This window comes from Bombina bombina, chromosome 7 (assembly GCF_027579735.1).
Source record: "Bombina bombina isolate aBomBom1 chromosome 7, aBomBom1.pri, whole genome shotgun sequence".
NCBI lineage: Eukaryota > Metazoa > Chordata > Amphibia > Anura > Bombinatoridae > Bombina > Bombina bombina.
Genome location: NC_069505.1, coordinates 389735974 through 389747781, shown reverse-complemented (window position 1 = coordinate 389747781; position 11808 = coordinate 389735974). Strand labels below are relative to the sequence as shown.

General features: G+C 39.8%; 1 pseudogene; it reads right to left on the bottom strand.

Moving 5' to 3' along the window:
• Positions 1-667: 667 nt before the first annotated feature.
• Positions 668-11808, bottom strand: part of LOC128636388 (galactosylgalactosylxylosylprotein 3-beta-glucuronosyltransferase 1-like) — a 48280-nt pseudogene continuing 37139 nt past the window's right edge.

The following is an 11808-nucleotide window of genomic DNA, read 5'->3' as shown; positions in this document are numbered from 1 at the left end:
ATCCTCCTACACCTTAACGCAGCAGGAACTTCTCAAACCCCTATAATAACATTAGCACAGTCACCTGCACATGCATAGTAAAGTGTATTGTGATTTTGAGGATCTAAATAAATATACACTTTATACACAGATTAAATAGTATACTTGTTTTATAAAAAAATAAAATTTGTAAGTCTGAAATTAAGTTTATGTTTTCTTATTGTAACTAGAGTTTATGAAAGCCACCTCTAAAACAAAAGTTTATACAATTTAAAATAATAGGTTTGTAATCGTTTCAGTGTCCTCCATATATGTTCACAAAAATAAAAACAATCTTTGACTGATTTTAATAAGTAACCTTTACTTTATTTTTATTTTCGGAGAAAACACATTTGAGAAGCAGAACATTTTCACCAATGTAGTTTATTCCCCAAGGACATAAAAAATAATAAATAGCTCAAATGGTCTTAAAATTGATAATATACTTTTTTTTTAGTTTTTCCAAGTTTGTAAATCTTTTTTTGGTCATATAGCCACATTGTGCAATGTCTAGCTGGCCAATTTTCTGAGAAAAATACATCAAAGGTTCTGGGGATAAGCATACTACAGACGTCCAAGATTGTATAATCCAATAAAGATTATGTTCTTTGTCCCTCCAGTTTGAAATTCGCATCATACTTCAATGGCTTTATTTGTCTGATTTTAGACTCGGTTTCATTGTTTTTGTATGCCAGACAAGAATCTAAATAGTAGAAAATAGAAAAGTGTGAAGTGAATTTGTTTTTATCTTATTATTAAAACAATAATATTTAATTTAATATTAAAGCAAGTGACCAGGTTTATATAAACAAAAATTCACAGGATGTTATTAAAAAAAAAAGTTAAAAAAAAAACCAACCCAATATACTTTTAGGGCATAAAGGTTTTACATTTAACAATCTTTCCCAAAACTCTCCTAACATAAAAATTATTGAACAAAGTAAATTTGATCATAAATACTTAAGTAAACATCAATATACTGGCTTTTATATTATGTTAAATGGTTTAATGTAAATGTTATATGATTGCATCATTTTTACTGCCAAAGTGATACACAAAATAGGAAGTCTTTTTTTGTTGTTGTTGAAATAGTAATCAGGTGTTATACTATAAGACAACTAACATTATTTCATGGATAACTTTTTCATGTACTTCATCATTATGCAGTAATCATTTTTGGGAAAGAAATTAAATAATTCTTAAAATTAACTCCTGGAAAAATATTTTGGCATAATCTTCTCTTGGATTATCCAAGGTGCTTGAATTAAATGAACGTGTATTATGCATCATAATTGCAATGAATTTCAGAGGTAAAAAAAAAAAAATCTAGGTAATTGTAGTACTTTTCATTTGTGAGTGTAACATAAATGGCTATGGTATTTGTTTGGAAAAAAAGTAAAAGTTAAATATACTTTGCTTCAGTCATTACAAAGTAGAACCTCATATTTAAAGGGACATGATACTCAAATGCTTAACTACTTGTAAGCGATGCAGTATATCTGTAAAAAGCTGACTACAAAATATCACGTGAACATCTCTATGTAAAAAAAGGACTTTAAGCAGCCAATCATAATGCTTGTCCCAGGACTTATAAGCGGGAGTGTGCATTTTACATGGTCAGGCACAGCCACATTATTTCCCGCCTCAGTTTAAGGAAGTTTTATAGTTTTATAGACACTAAAGGGTATATTTATTAATGTGCGAGCGGACATGATACAATGTAGCGCATCATGTCTGCTGCATACGCTGTCTGCATTTATCATACACCAGCAGTTCTTGTAAACTGCTGGTGCAATGCCGCCCCCTTTATATTCGCGGCCAATCGCCGCTAGCAGGGGGGTGTCTAAAGACTGCTGCTCCATAACTTGTCCGCCTGCTCTGAGGTAGCGGATAGAAATCAACCCGATAGAAAACGATCGGGTTGATTTCTGTCCGCTGCCTCAGAGCAGACGGACACGTTATGGAGCAGCGGTCATAACTTCTGTTTCCGGCGAGTCTGTAGGCTCGCTGGAAACAAGGGTCATCAAGCTCCGTACGGAGCTTGATAAATTGACCCCTAAAACTTTACACTTATTTTGTCAAAATGTAAACAGCTAATGAAACTTTCAAAAATACAACTACATGTTATTTTCAGACTAATCTTTTCTTTGAGTGCATCGTTCTATCTAGCATTTATTAAGTATTTAATGTCCCTTTAAAGTGTTTTATGATTCACTATATGGGAAATAATATAATGATATTTAAAAGGACATGAAACACAATTTTTTTCTTTTGCGATTCAGATAGCGCATGCATTTTTAACCAACTTTCTAATTTACTTCTATAATCAATGGGACTTTCACAGTATTACAAGTTTGCCTGGGAGGCCAAAAAGTGAGCGGGACACCCTATACTGACAAGATTCGTACCGCCATGTAAACTCAGTAGTTATGAGGTTTACGTTACAAAGCTGTACCATAAAACTAAAGTGTTAAAAGTACACTAACACCCATAAACTACCTATTAACCCCTAAATCAAGGTCTTCCCGCATCACAAAAACTAAAATAAAATTATTAACCCCTAATCTCCGGACATCGCTGCCACTTAAAAAATGTAATAACCACTATTCCGCCGCTCCCCAACATCGTCGACACTATAAAAAACGTATTAACCCCTAAACCGCCACCCTCCCGCATCGCAAACACTATTTAAATATTATTAACCCCTAATCTGCCGTCCACCCACACCGCCGCTATAATAAACCTATTAACCCCTGAACCGCCGCTTCCGATATCTCCGCCACCTAAATACACTTATTAACCCCTAATCTGCCACCCTTAACACCGCCGCCACCTACATTACAGTTATTAACCCCTAATCTCCCGCCCCAAATGTCGCTGCCACTATACTAAAGTTATTAACCCCTAAACCTCTGGCCTCCAACATCACTAACACTAAATAAATATATTAACCCCTAAACCTAACCCTAACCCTAATGTAACCCTAAGCATAACCCTAACGTAACCCTAAGCCTAAATCTAACCCTAACCCCCCCTAACTTAAATATAATTAGTTACATTGTAGCTAGCTAAGATTTTATTTTTATTTCACAGGTAAGTTTGTATTTATTTTAACTAGGTAGACTAGTTAGTAAATAGTTATTAACTATTTACTAGCTACCTAGCTAAAATAAATACAAATTTACCTATAAAATAAAACCTAACCTGCCTTACATTACAATAAAATAAAATAAATTAAATTAAGAAAATACAATTATCTAAAATACAAAAAAAAATAGCCAATAGGATTGAGCTCGCATTCTATTGGCTGTTCCAATCACCCAATAGAATGCAAGCTCAATCCTATTGGCTGATTGCAAAGGCCAATAGGATATTTTCCCCTTTAATTAATATTGGCTGATAGAATTCTATCAGCTAATCGGAATATAAGCAATGGTTAGCCTAGGTTTATTTAGGGTTGGGGGGTTTGGTTGTGTGTCCTGGTCTTTTGGATGTACCTTATTTTGACATTTCCACTTTTCTAAAATTAACTAATAGCTGAGAGTACAAAATGTTCACTCGAGTTCCTTCATAGTCAGATTATATTAATGAAAAACAAAGAGTTATAAAAATCTCTCACCTTGGTGCAATTGTCAGCTTTGGGTTCCAGGTCATCAATGTTCACTAGGGCTTCCAGCAAACTTGTCTCCTGGTATCCCTTAGCCACATCTAGTCAAAACACAGCTCTGGGCTTTTCTAGAATCAGCTTCAGGTTGATAGCAAAACCAGCCATGTCTATGGCAAAAGGTCGCAAAGTATCAAAAACGACTACAAATCCTTGAACCTTCCCTGCAGCATCAATTTTCAGCGTTTCATAGCGTAGGCCGCCAACAAAGCCTACTGGCCAGACAGAGACTTTTTTAGTGTATCGCATCTGTAGGGAAATAAGGAAAGAAATTCTTATTTCAAAATTGTAGTTTCCAAAAAAATCTTATGAATTTTGTAATATAAGGGCTGATTGGCTGACAGCTGATAGGCACAACTCATACAACAATATTAATTCTCATTGGCTGAAAAAGCTCTCAAGCTGACAAGACAGCTCATACAATTGTATTAGTAACAGTGGTATCATGGGGCGCGGGGTGATAGTGGCTGGAGCCACAAATGTTTTTGCAAAAAGTCCTTTTGCCATCTTATATAAATAAACCATTTAAATCAAGCCTTTCGGAATCAATCATGTGAATTGCATTACTGTTGCATGATGCTAAAATAAAATGTTTTATTTATATTGACTAATTTTAGAAGATATTATTCTCTGGCCTGCTCATTGTGTGCAAGAACAACATAGTGACGTCAGGAACAGCACAAACCCCCCCCAGCGAGAGCGAAAAGTTGATTGTAAGAATGGGTGCCACTTTCTGCATCTGTGTATAGAAGGGTAAAAACAATTAAGTGTACTTGTATTCCTTGTAATATACCTGATTTGTCTGCTAATTGCCTCAGTTATTTATTTATGGTGTTTTTTTTACCTCTGTGATTACCTTGGGGCCAATTTATCAATGTCTGGCGGACATGATCCGCTGTACATCAGACATGATCCGCCAGACATCGCTGAATGGCGACAGCATACTGTCGGCATTTAACATTGCACAACCAGTTCTGGTGAACTGCTTGTGGCACTGTCGGCATTTAACATTGAACAAGCACTTCTTGTGAACTGCTTGTGCAATGCCGCCCCCTGCAGATTTGCAGCCAATTCGCCGCTAGCAGGGGGTGTCAATCTACCAGATCATACACGATCGGGTGGATTGATGTCCACAGCATCAGAGGCAGCGGACGAGTTAAGGAGCAGTGGTTTTGAGACCGCTGCTTCTTAACTCCTGTTTCCAGCGAGCCTGAAGGCTCACGCGAAAACAAAGGTATTTGATTGCCCTTTGGCCCTTGATAATTCGGCCCCCTTGTATCTAAGCCTCTGCAGACTGCCCCTTATCTCAACTCTTTTGACAGACTTGCATTTTAGCCAATCTATGGGATTGAGTAAAATGTTATCTATTTGGCACACGTGAACTAGCATGGGCAAAGTGTTAAAAAAAAATAAGTGTAGATATTAATTGAATGTTTTCTCTTTACATATATATCAGCTCTTGATGCTTTTGGCTCCAAATGTCCATCTGAAAAATCCTATATCCGTCAGATATATTGATGAGTTATTTTTGCCTCCAGTATCTGAGTCTCATTGTAGTGATACATTTTGCCATCACACTTAAAGGAACAGTCTACTCCAGAATCCAGATACCTTGTATCTAAGCCTCTGCAGACTGCCCCCTTATTTCAGTTCTTTTGACAGACTTCCATTTTAGCTTATCAGTGCTGACTCGTAAATAACTCCACTGGAGTGAGCACAATGTTATCTATATGGCACACATGAACTAGCACTGTCTAGCTGGGAAAAACTGAGATAAGAGGTGGCCTTCAAGGGCTTAGAAATTAGCATATGAGCCTACCTAGGTTTAACTATCAACAAAAAATACCAATAAAACAAAGCAAATGTTATCATAAAATTGAATTGGAAAGTTGTTTAACCCCTTAACGACCGACGACGTGCAGGGTACGTCCTCTAAAAAAAATACAGTTAACAACCAAGGATGTACCCTGTACGTCATCATCGGTCTGGAAATGTCAGGGTTTTTTCCCTGTTGTGTTTGCCATGTGCTGCTGGCAGCCATTTTACTCACCTCTCTTCCTTACTATGGTGCATTGTGGGGGATGCTGCTCACTTCCTGCACTTCCTTTTATGGCCAGACTGGTGTGCATCATCCATGTGAGACAGGATGCAGTCTCAGAATTGTGATGTCATCACTTATTATTTAAAGGGCCTCTGTTCAGTATGCTTTGCCTTTGCGTTGTCTCAGACCTATTTGTGAGAGATCCTGGCTGCACAAACCAATGCACCTCCTGAGAAACCTAGTGGTAAGTGTTTTGTTCCTGAGAATCTTCGAACTAAACTTTTGCACACTTACCACTATCCTAAAGCCGCAGGTCACCCAGGCAAGAACCAAATGATTTGGTCTGTCACTCAACAATTCTGGTGGCCAGGTCTTCGTTCTGATGTTGCTGCGTATGTTGCCTCCTGCTCAGTTTGTGCACAGAATAAGACTCCTCGACGTCTTCCTGTGGGTCTTCATCAACCTATTGCTAATGGTGCGCGTCCTTGGACACATCTTTCCATGGACTTCATTGTCGAGCTCCCTGTTTCCAATGGCAATACTGTTATCCTTATGGTGGTTGACTGTTTTTCTAAAATGTCACAATGCATTCCCTTGATGAAGCTGCCTACCGCTCAGGAGCTTGCTTCAATTTTTGCCCGGGAGGTCTTCCGTTTACATGGGTTACCCAAGGAGATAGTGTCGGACCGTGGTAGCCAGTTTGTCTCCAGATTTTGGCGTTCCTTTTGTGATCAAATGGGGATCCAGCTTTCCTTCTCCTCGGCATATCACCCTCAATCCAATGGGGCTGCGGAACGGTCTAATCAAGCTCTAGAACAGTTCCTCCGTTGCTATGTCTCAGATCACCACAATAATAGGTCTGAACTGTTACCTTGGGCAGAGTTTGCTCATAATAGTGCTATTAATGCTTCCCCCAAGTTATCCCCGTTCATGGCGAATTATGGGTTTCAACCATCCTTGTTGCCCGATTCATTCATGTCTCAGGGTATTTCCGGCTTTGGAGAAGCATCTCCGGCAACTCCGGTCCACGTGGGTGCAGATTCAGGATTGCCTTCATTGTTCTATGCAGCGCCAAAAGTTCCAGGCTGATCGTAGGCGTCTGCCCACACCTTCCTACCAGGTTGGTGAGAGAGTTTGGCTGTCTTCCCGCAACTTGAACCTTCATGTGCCTTCCAATAAATTGGCTTCCCATTATTTTGGTCCTTTTCGAATACTCTGACGGGTTAATCCTGTGGCCTACACTCTTGACCTTCCTCCTGCTATGCGCATCTCCAATGTTTTTCATGTCTCCCTCTTGAAACCATTGGTTTGTAATCGGTTTACCACTGTGTTGACTCGTCCCCATCCTATCTTTGTTGACAACCATGAGGAGTATGAGGTCAGCAGCATTATTGACTCGACTCTCGTATGTCCAGGGGCCGTGTACAGTATTTGGTTCACTGGAGGGGCTACGGTCTGGAGGAGCGTTCTTGGGTTCCCTCCTCTGATGTTCATGCTCCCACCCTCCTCCGTGCCTTCCATGCCCATTTCCCCAATAAGCCTTTTGTCCTCCCGCGGGGGAGGGGTCGTTGAGGGGAGGGTACTGTCAGGGTTTTTTCCCTGTTGTGTTTGCCATGTGCTGCTGGCAGCCATTTTACTCACCTCTCTTCCTGACTATGGTGCATTGTGGGGGATGCTGCTCACTTCCTGCACTTCCTTTTATGGCCAGACTGGTGTGCATCATCCATGTGAGACAGGATGCAGTCTCAGAATTGTGATTTCATCACTTATTACTTAAAGGGCCTCTGTTCAGTATGCTTTGCCTTTGCGTTTTCTCAGACCTATTTGTGAGAGTTCCTGTGTATTACCTGGCTGCCTGACGTCCTTCCTGGTTCCTGATCCCTGGCTTGTTCCTGACACTGCTGTTTTCCTTGTTCCTGATTCCGGCTTGTCTGACTATTCGCTTTGGCTCCTGACTCGGCTCGTCTGACTACCAGCTCTGGTTTTGACTCCTGGCTTGTTATTTGATTTGTGGACTTTTTATTACTTTTTGTTATTAATAAAGGTGTGATTATTTACTTCTCTTCTCAGTCTGATTCCTGGCACCCTGACAGGAAAGCAGTGGAAGCGATCCTGCTCGCTTCCAGCTGCTTTCCGGTTATTGCAGGGATGCCTCAATATCGAGGCATCCCTGCAATAATCTTCCTTGGCCATCCGATGCAGAGAGAGACACTCTGTGGCCCTCTCTGCACCGGTCATTGATGGCCGGTATCGTTGGTGGGTGGGAGCCGGTCTGGGATGCGGGTGGTGGACATCGATGCATCTGATGAAGCAAGCGGGGGATGGGTTCGTGGGCGGGATCGCCGGGGGTGCGCACGGACGCGCGTGTGGACGGGGGGGCGGGGGCTGGCGCGTGCACAGGGCGGGAGTGAGTGGGAATGGCTAAACTACAGAAAATTTGTTATAGAAAATTGTGCTAGAGTGGGGTAATAATTGAATTTAAAAAAGGATCTAAGGGATCTGGGAGGGGGTGGGGGATTGGTCTTGGTGGGGGGAAGCTACACAACAGAGAAAAAAAAAAAGTAAAAAAAAAAGGATTTTTGGTAAACTGGGTACTGGCAGACAGTTGCCAGTACTCAAGATGGTGCACAATAAGGCAGAGGGGGAGGGTTAGAGAGCTGTTTTTTTTTGGGGGGGGGGATCAGGGAGGTTGGGGGCTAAAGGGGGATCCTACACAGCAGCATATGTAAATATACTAAAAAAATAAAAAGAATTAAGATACCTTTTATTTTAGTACTGGCAGACTTTCTGCCAGTACTTAAGATGGCGGGAACAATTGTGGGGTGGGGGAGGGAAGAGAGCTGTTTGGGAGGGATCAGGGGGTCTGATGTGACAGGTGGGAGGCTGATCTCTACACTAAAGCTAAAATTAACCCTGCAAGCTCCCTACAAGCTACCTAATTAATACATAATACACGTGTGATGCGCAGCGGCATTTAGCGGCCTTGTAATTACCAAAAAGCAACGCCAAAGCCATATACTGTATGTCTGCTATTTCTGAACAAAGGGGATCCCAGAGAAGCATTTACAACCATTTGTGCCATAATTGCACAAGCTGTTTGTGAATAATTTCAGTGAGAAACCTAAAGTTTGTGAAAAAGTTTGAAAAAGTGATTTATTTATTTTTTTTATCGCATTTGCGGTAAAATGGTGGCATGAAATATACCAAAATGGGCCTAGATCAATACTTTGGGTTGTCTACTACACTACACTAAAGCTAAAATTAACCCTACAAGCTCCCTAATTAACCTCTTCACTGCTGGGCATAGAAACTATACCCCCCAACTGTCCCGATTTTCGTGGGACAGTCCCGATTTTAGGGGTCTGTTCCCCTGTCCCGCGTTGCTAGCCATCTGTCCCGATTTGCCCCAGGCATTAAAAAAAAAAAAAAATTTAATTCTATTGGACCCATACTCGGAAGCAGCTGACTTTGCTCTCACAGGGTTAGATACCTGTTAGATTTCCTGTGGAAAGGGAATGGTGTGTGGGTTAAGCAGGAGTAAGAAGGTGGTATACACTCTGACCACGGGTAATGGTGACCTCTCTAACCTACCTCTGGTAGTGATGTTGTCTAACCCCTGGTGATAATACTAGCATGCCTTCAGTTTTATACAATGAGCAGTGCTAATACCAGGGTAACGAACAGTGGCAGCCGCAGACTGCTAGCTAATGTGCTTGCCAACCCCAGGACCCCATAAAATGAATTGCAGATACCCATATATGATGTAGTGTGTGTGTCTATCTGTATCCATAACTATGTGTGTGTATCTGTATGTATAAGTTTATGCTATGCAGTGTGTGTGTGTGTGTGCATGTATAAATGTAAGCTATGTAGTGTGTGTATGTGTATCTGCATGTATAAGTGTGTATCTGCATATATAAGTGTATGCTATGTAGTTTGTATATATCTGCATATATAAGTGTATGCTCTGTAGAGTGTGTGTGTCTGCATGTATAAGTGTATACTGTTTAGTGTCTGTGTATCTGCATGTATAAGTGTATGCTATGTAGTGTGTGTGTATCTGCATGTGTAAGTGTATGCTATGTAGTGTGTGTGTATCTGCATGTATAAGTGTATGCTATGTAATGTGGGTGTATCTGCATGTATAAGTGTATGCTATGTAGTGTGTGTGTATCTGCATGTGTAAGTGTATGCTATGTAGTGTACTACTGTGCATTTTGTTGACTTTAAAGGCCAGAATCTAGAATATTAATGGGGAATGCAGAGAGCAGTTTTAAAGAATGTATTATTAAATGTCCAATTAAGATAAAAATATTTAGCAATGTCTTTGCAAAGGCTAATTAAATACATAGCTCACATAGCCATACCAGTGGTTTGAGCTTGTGTTTGATTTGCTACCTAAGTATATTTATTTAGAATTTTATTTATATTACTTTGGTCTTATGATTTTTTTAAGCCCTGCCCACCAAATTTCAACTTTTTTGCCGCAGGGGGGGGGGGGGTTGGGTTGGGAATTGTCCATCCGTCTTTTGAATTTTGAAATGTTGAAATGTTACAACCATTATGTGCCATAATTGCACAAGCTGTTTGTAAATAATTTCAGTGAGAAACCTAAAATTGTGGAGAATTTATCGTTTTTTTAATTTGATAGCATTTGGCGGTGAAATGGTGGCATGAAATAAACCAAGATGGGCCTAGATCAATACTTGGGGTTGTCTACTACACTACGCTAAAGCTAAAATTAACTCTAGAAGCTCCCTACATGCTCCCTAAATAACCCATTCACTGCTGGGCATAATACACGTGTGGTGCGCAGTGGCATTTAGCGGCCTTCTAATTACCAAAAAGCAACACCAAAGCCATATATGTCTGCTATTTCTGAACAAAGGGGAACCCAGAGAAGCATTTACAACCATGTATGCCATAATTGCACAAGTTTTTTGTAAATAATTTCAGTGAGAAACCTAAAGTTTTATTTGATCGCATTTGGCGGTGAAATGGTGGCATGAAATATACCAAAATGGGCCTTGATCAATACTTTGGGATGACTTCTAAAAATATATATATATATATACATGTCAAGGGATATTCAAGGATTCCTGAAAGATATCAGTGTCCCAATGTAACTAGCGCTAATTTTGAAAAAAAAGTGGTTTGGAAATAGCAAAGTGCTACTTGTATTTATTGCCCTATAACTTGCAAAAAAAGCAAAGAACAAGTAAACATTGGGTATTTCTAAACTCAGGACAACATTTAGAAACAATTTAGTATGGTTGTTTTTTGGTGGTTGTAGATGTGTAACAGATTTTGGGGGTCAAAGTTTGAAAAAGTGTGTTTTTTTCCAATTTTTCCTCATATTATATAATTTTTTTATAGTATATTATATGATAAAAATAATGGTATCTTTAGAAAGTCCATTTAATGGCGAGAAAAACGGTATATAATATGTGTGGGTACAGTAAATGAGTAAGAGGAAAATTACAGCTAAACACAAACACTGCAGAAATGTAAAAATAGCCTTGGTACCAAACGGACAGAAAATGGAAAAGTGCTGTGGTCATTAAGGGGTTAAAAATGCATACACTATCTGAAGCATAAAAGTTTAATTTTGACTAGACAGTCCCTTTAAGAATGTATTCTGTCATTCCAGTGGATCCTCTGAACTTGTACATCCACATTTCATTCACTCTAAATAAACATCATGAAATGATACCCTGTAAAGTCATATGTGAAGGCTTCTTTCTTCCCAGCTTACCAGTAGAGCTGTGCATTTGTGACCAGGGATAGGCACAGACAAATGCTGTGGCGGACATTTTCCAAAGTACAGACCTTAGTGAAGGACACCAAGGTACTTTTGAAATTAAAAACATTATTTTATAGTGCTTGGTGTTATTATACTGATGCAGATACCACTGATCCTATAACCAGTCCTCCTCTGGCTATGCCTATGTGCCAGTGTCACTACTGTGTCATTGTATAGTGCTTTATGTTATTATACTGATGCAGATACCACTGATCCTATAACCAGCCCTCCTCTGGCTATACCCATGTGCCAGTGTCACTACTGTGTCTTTGTATAGTGCTT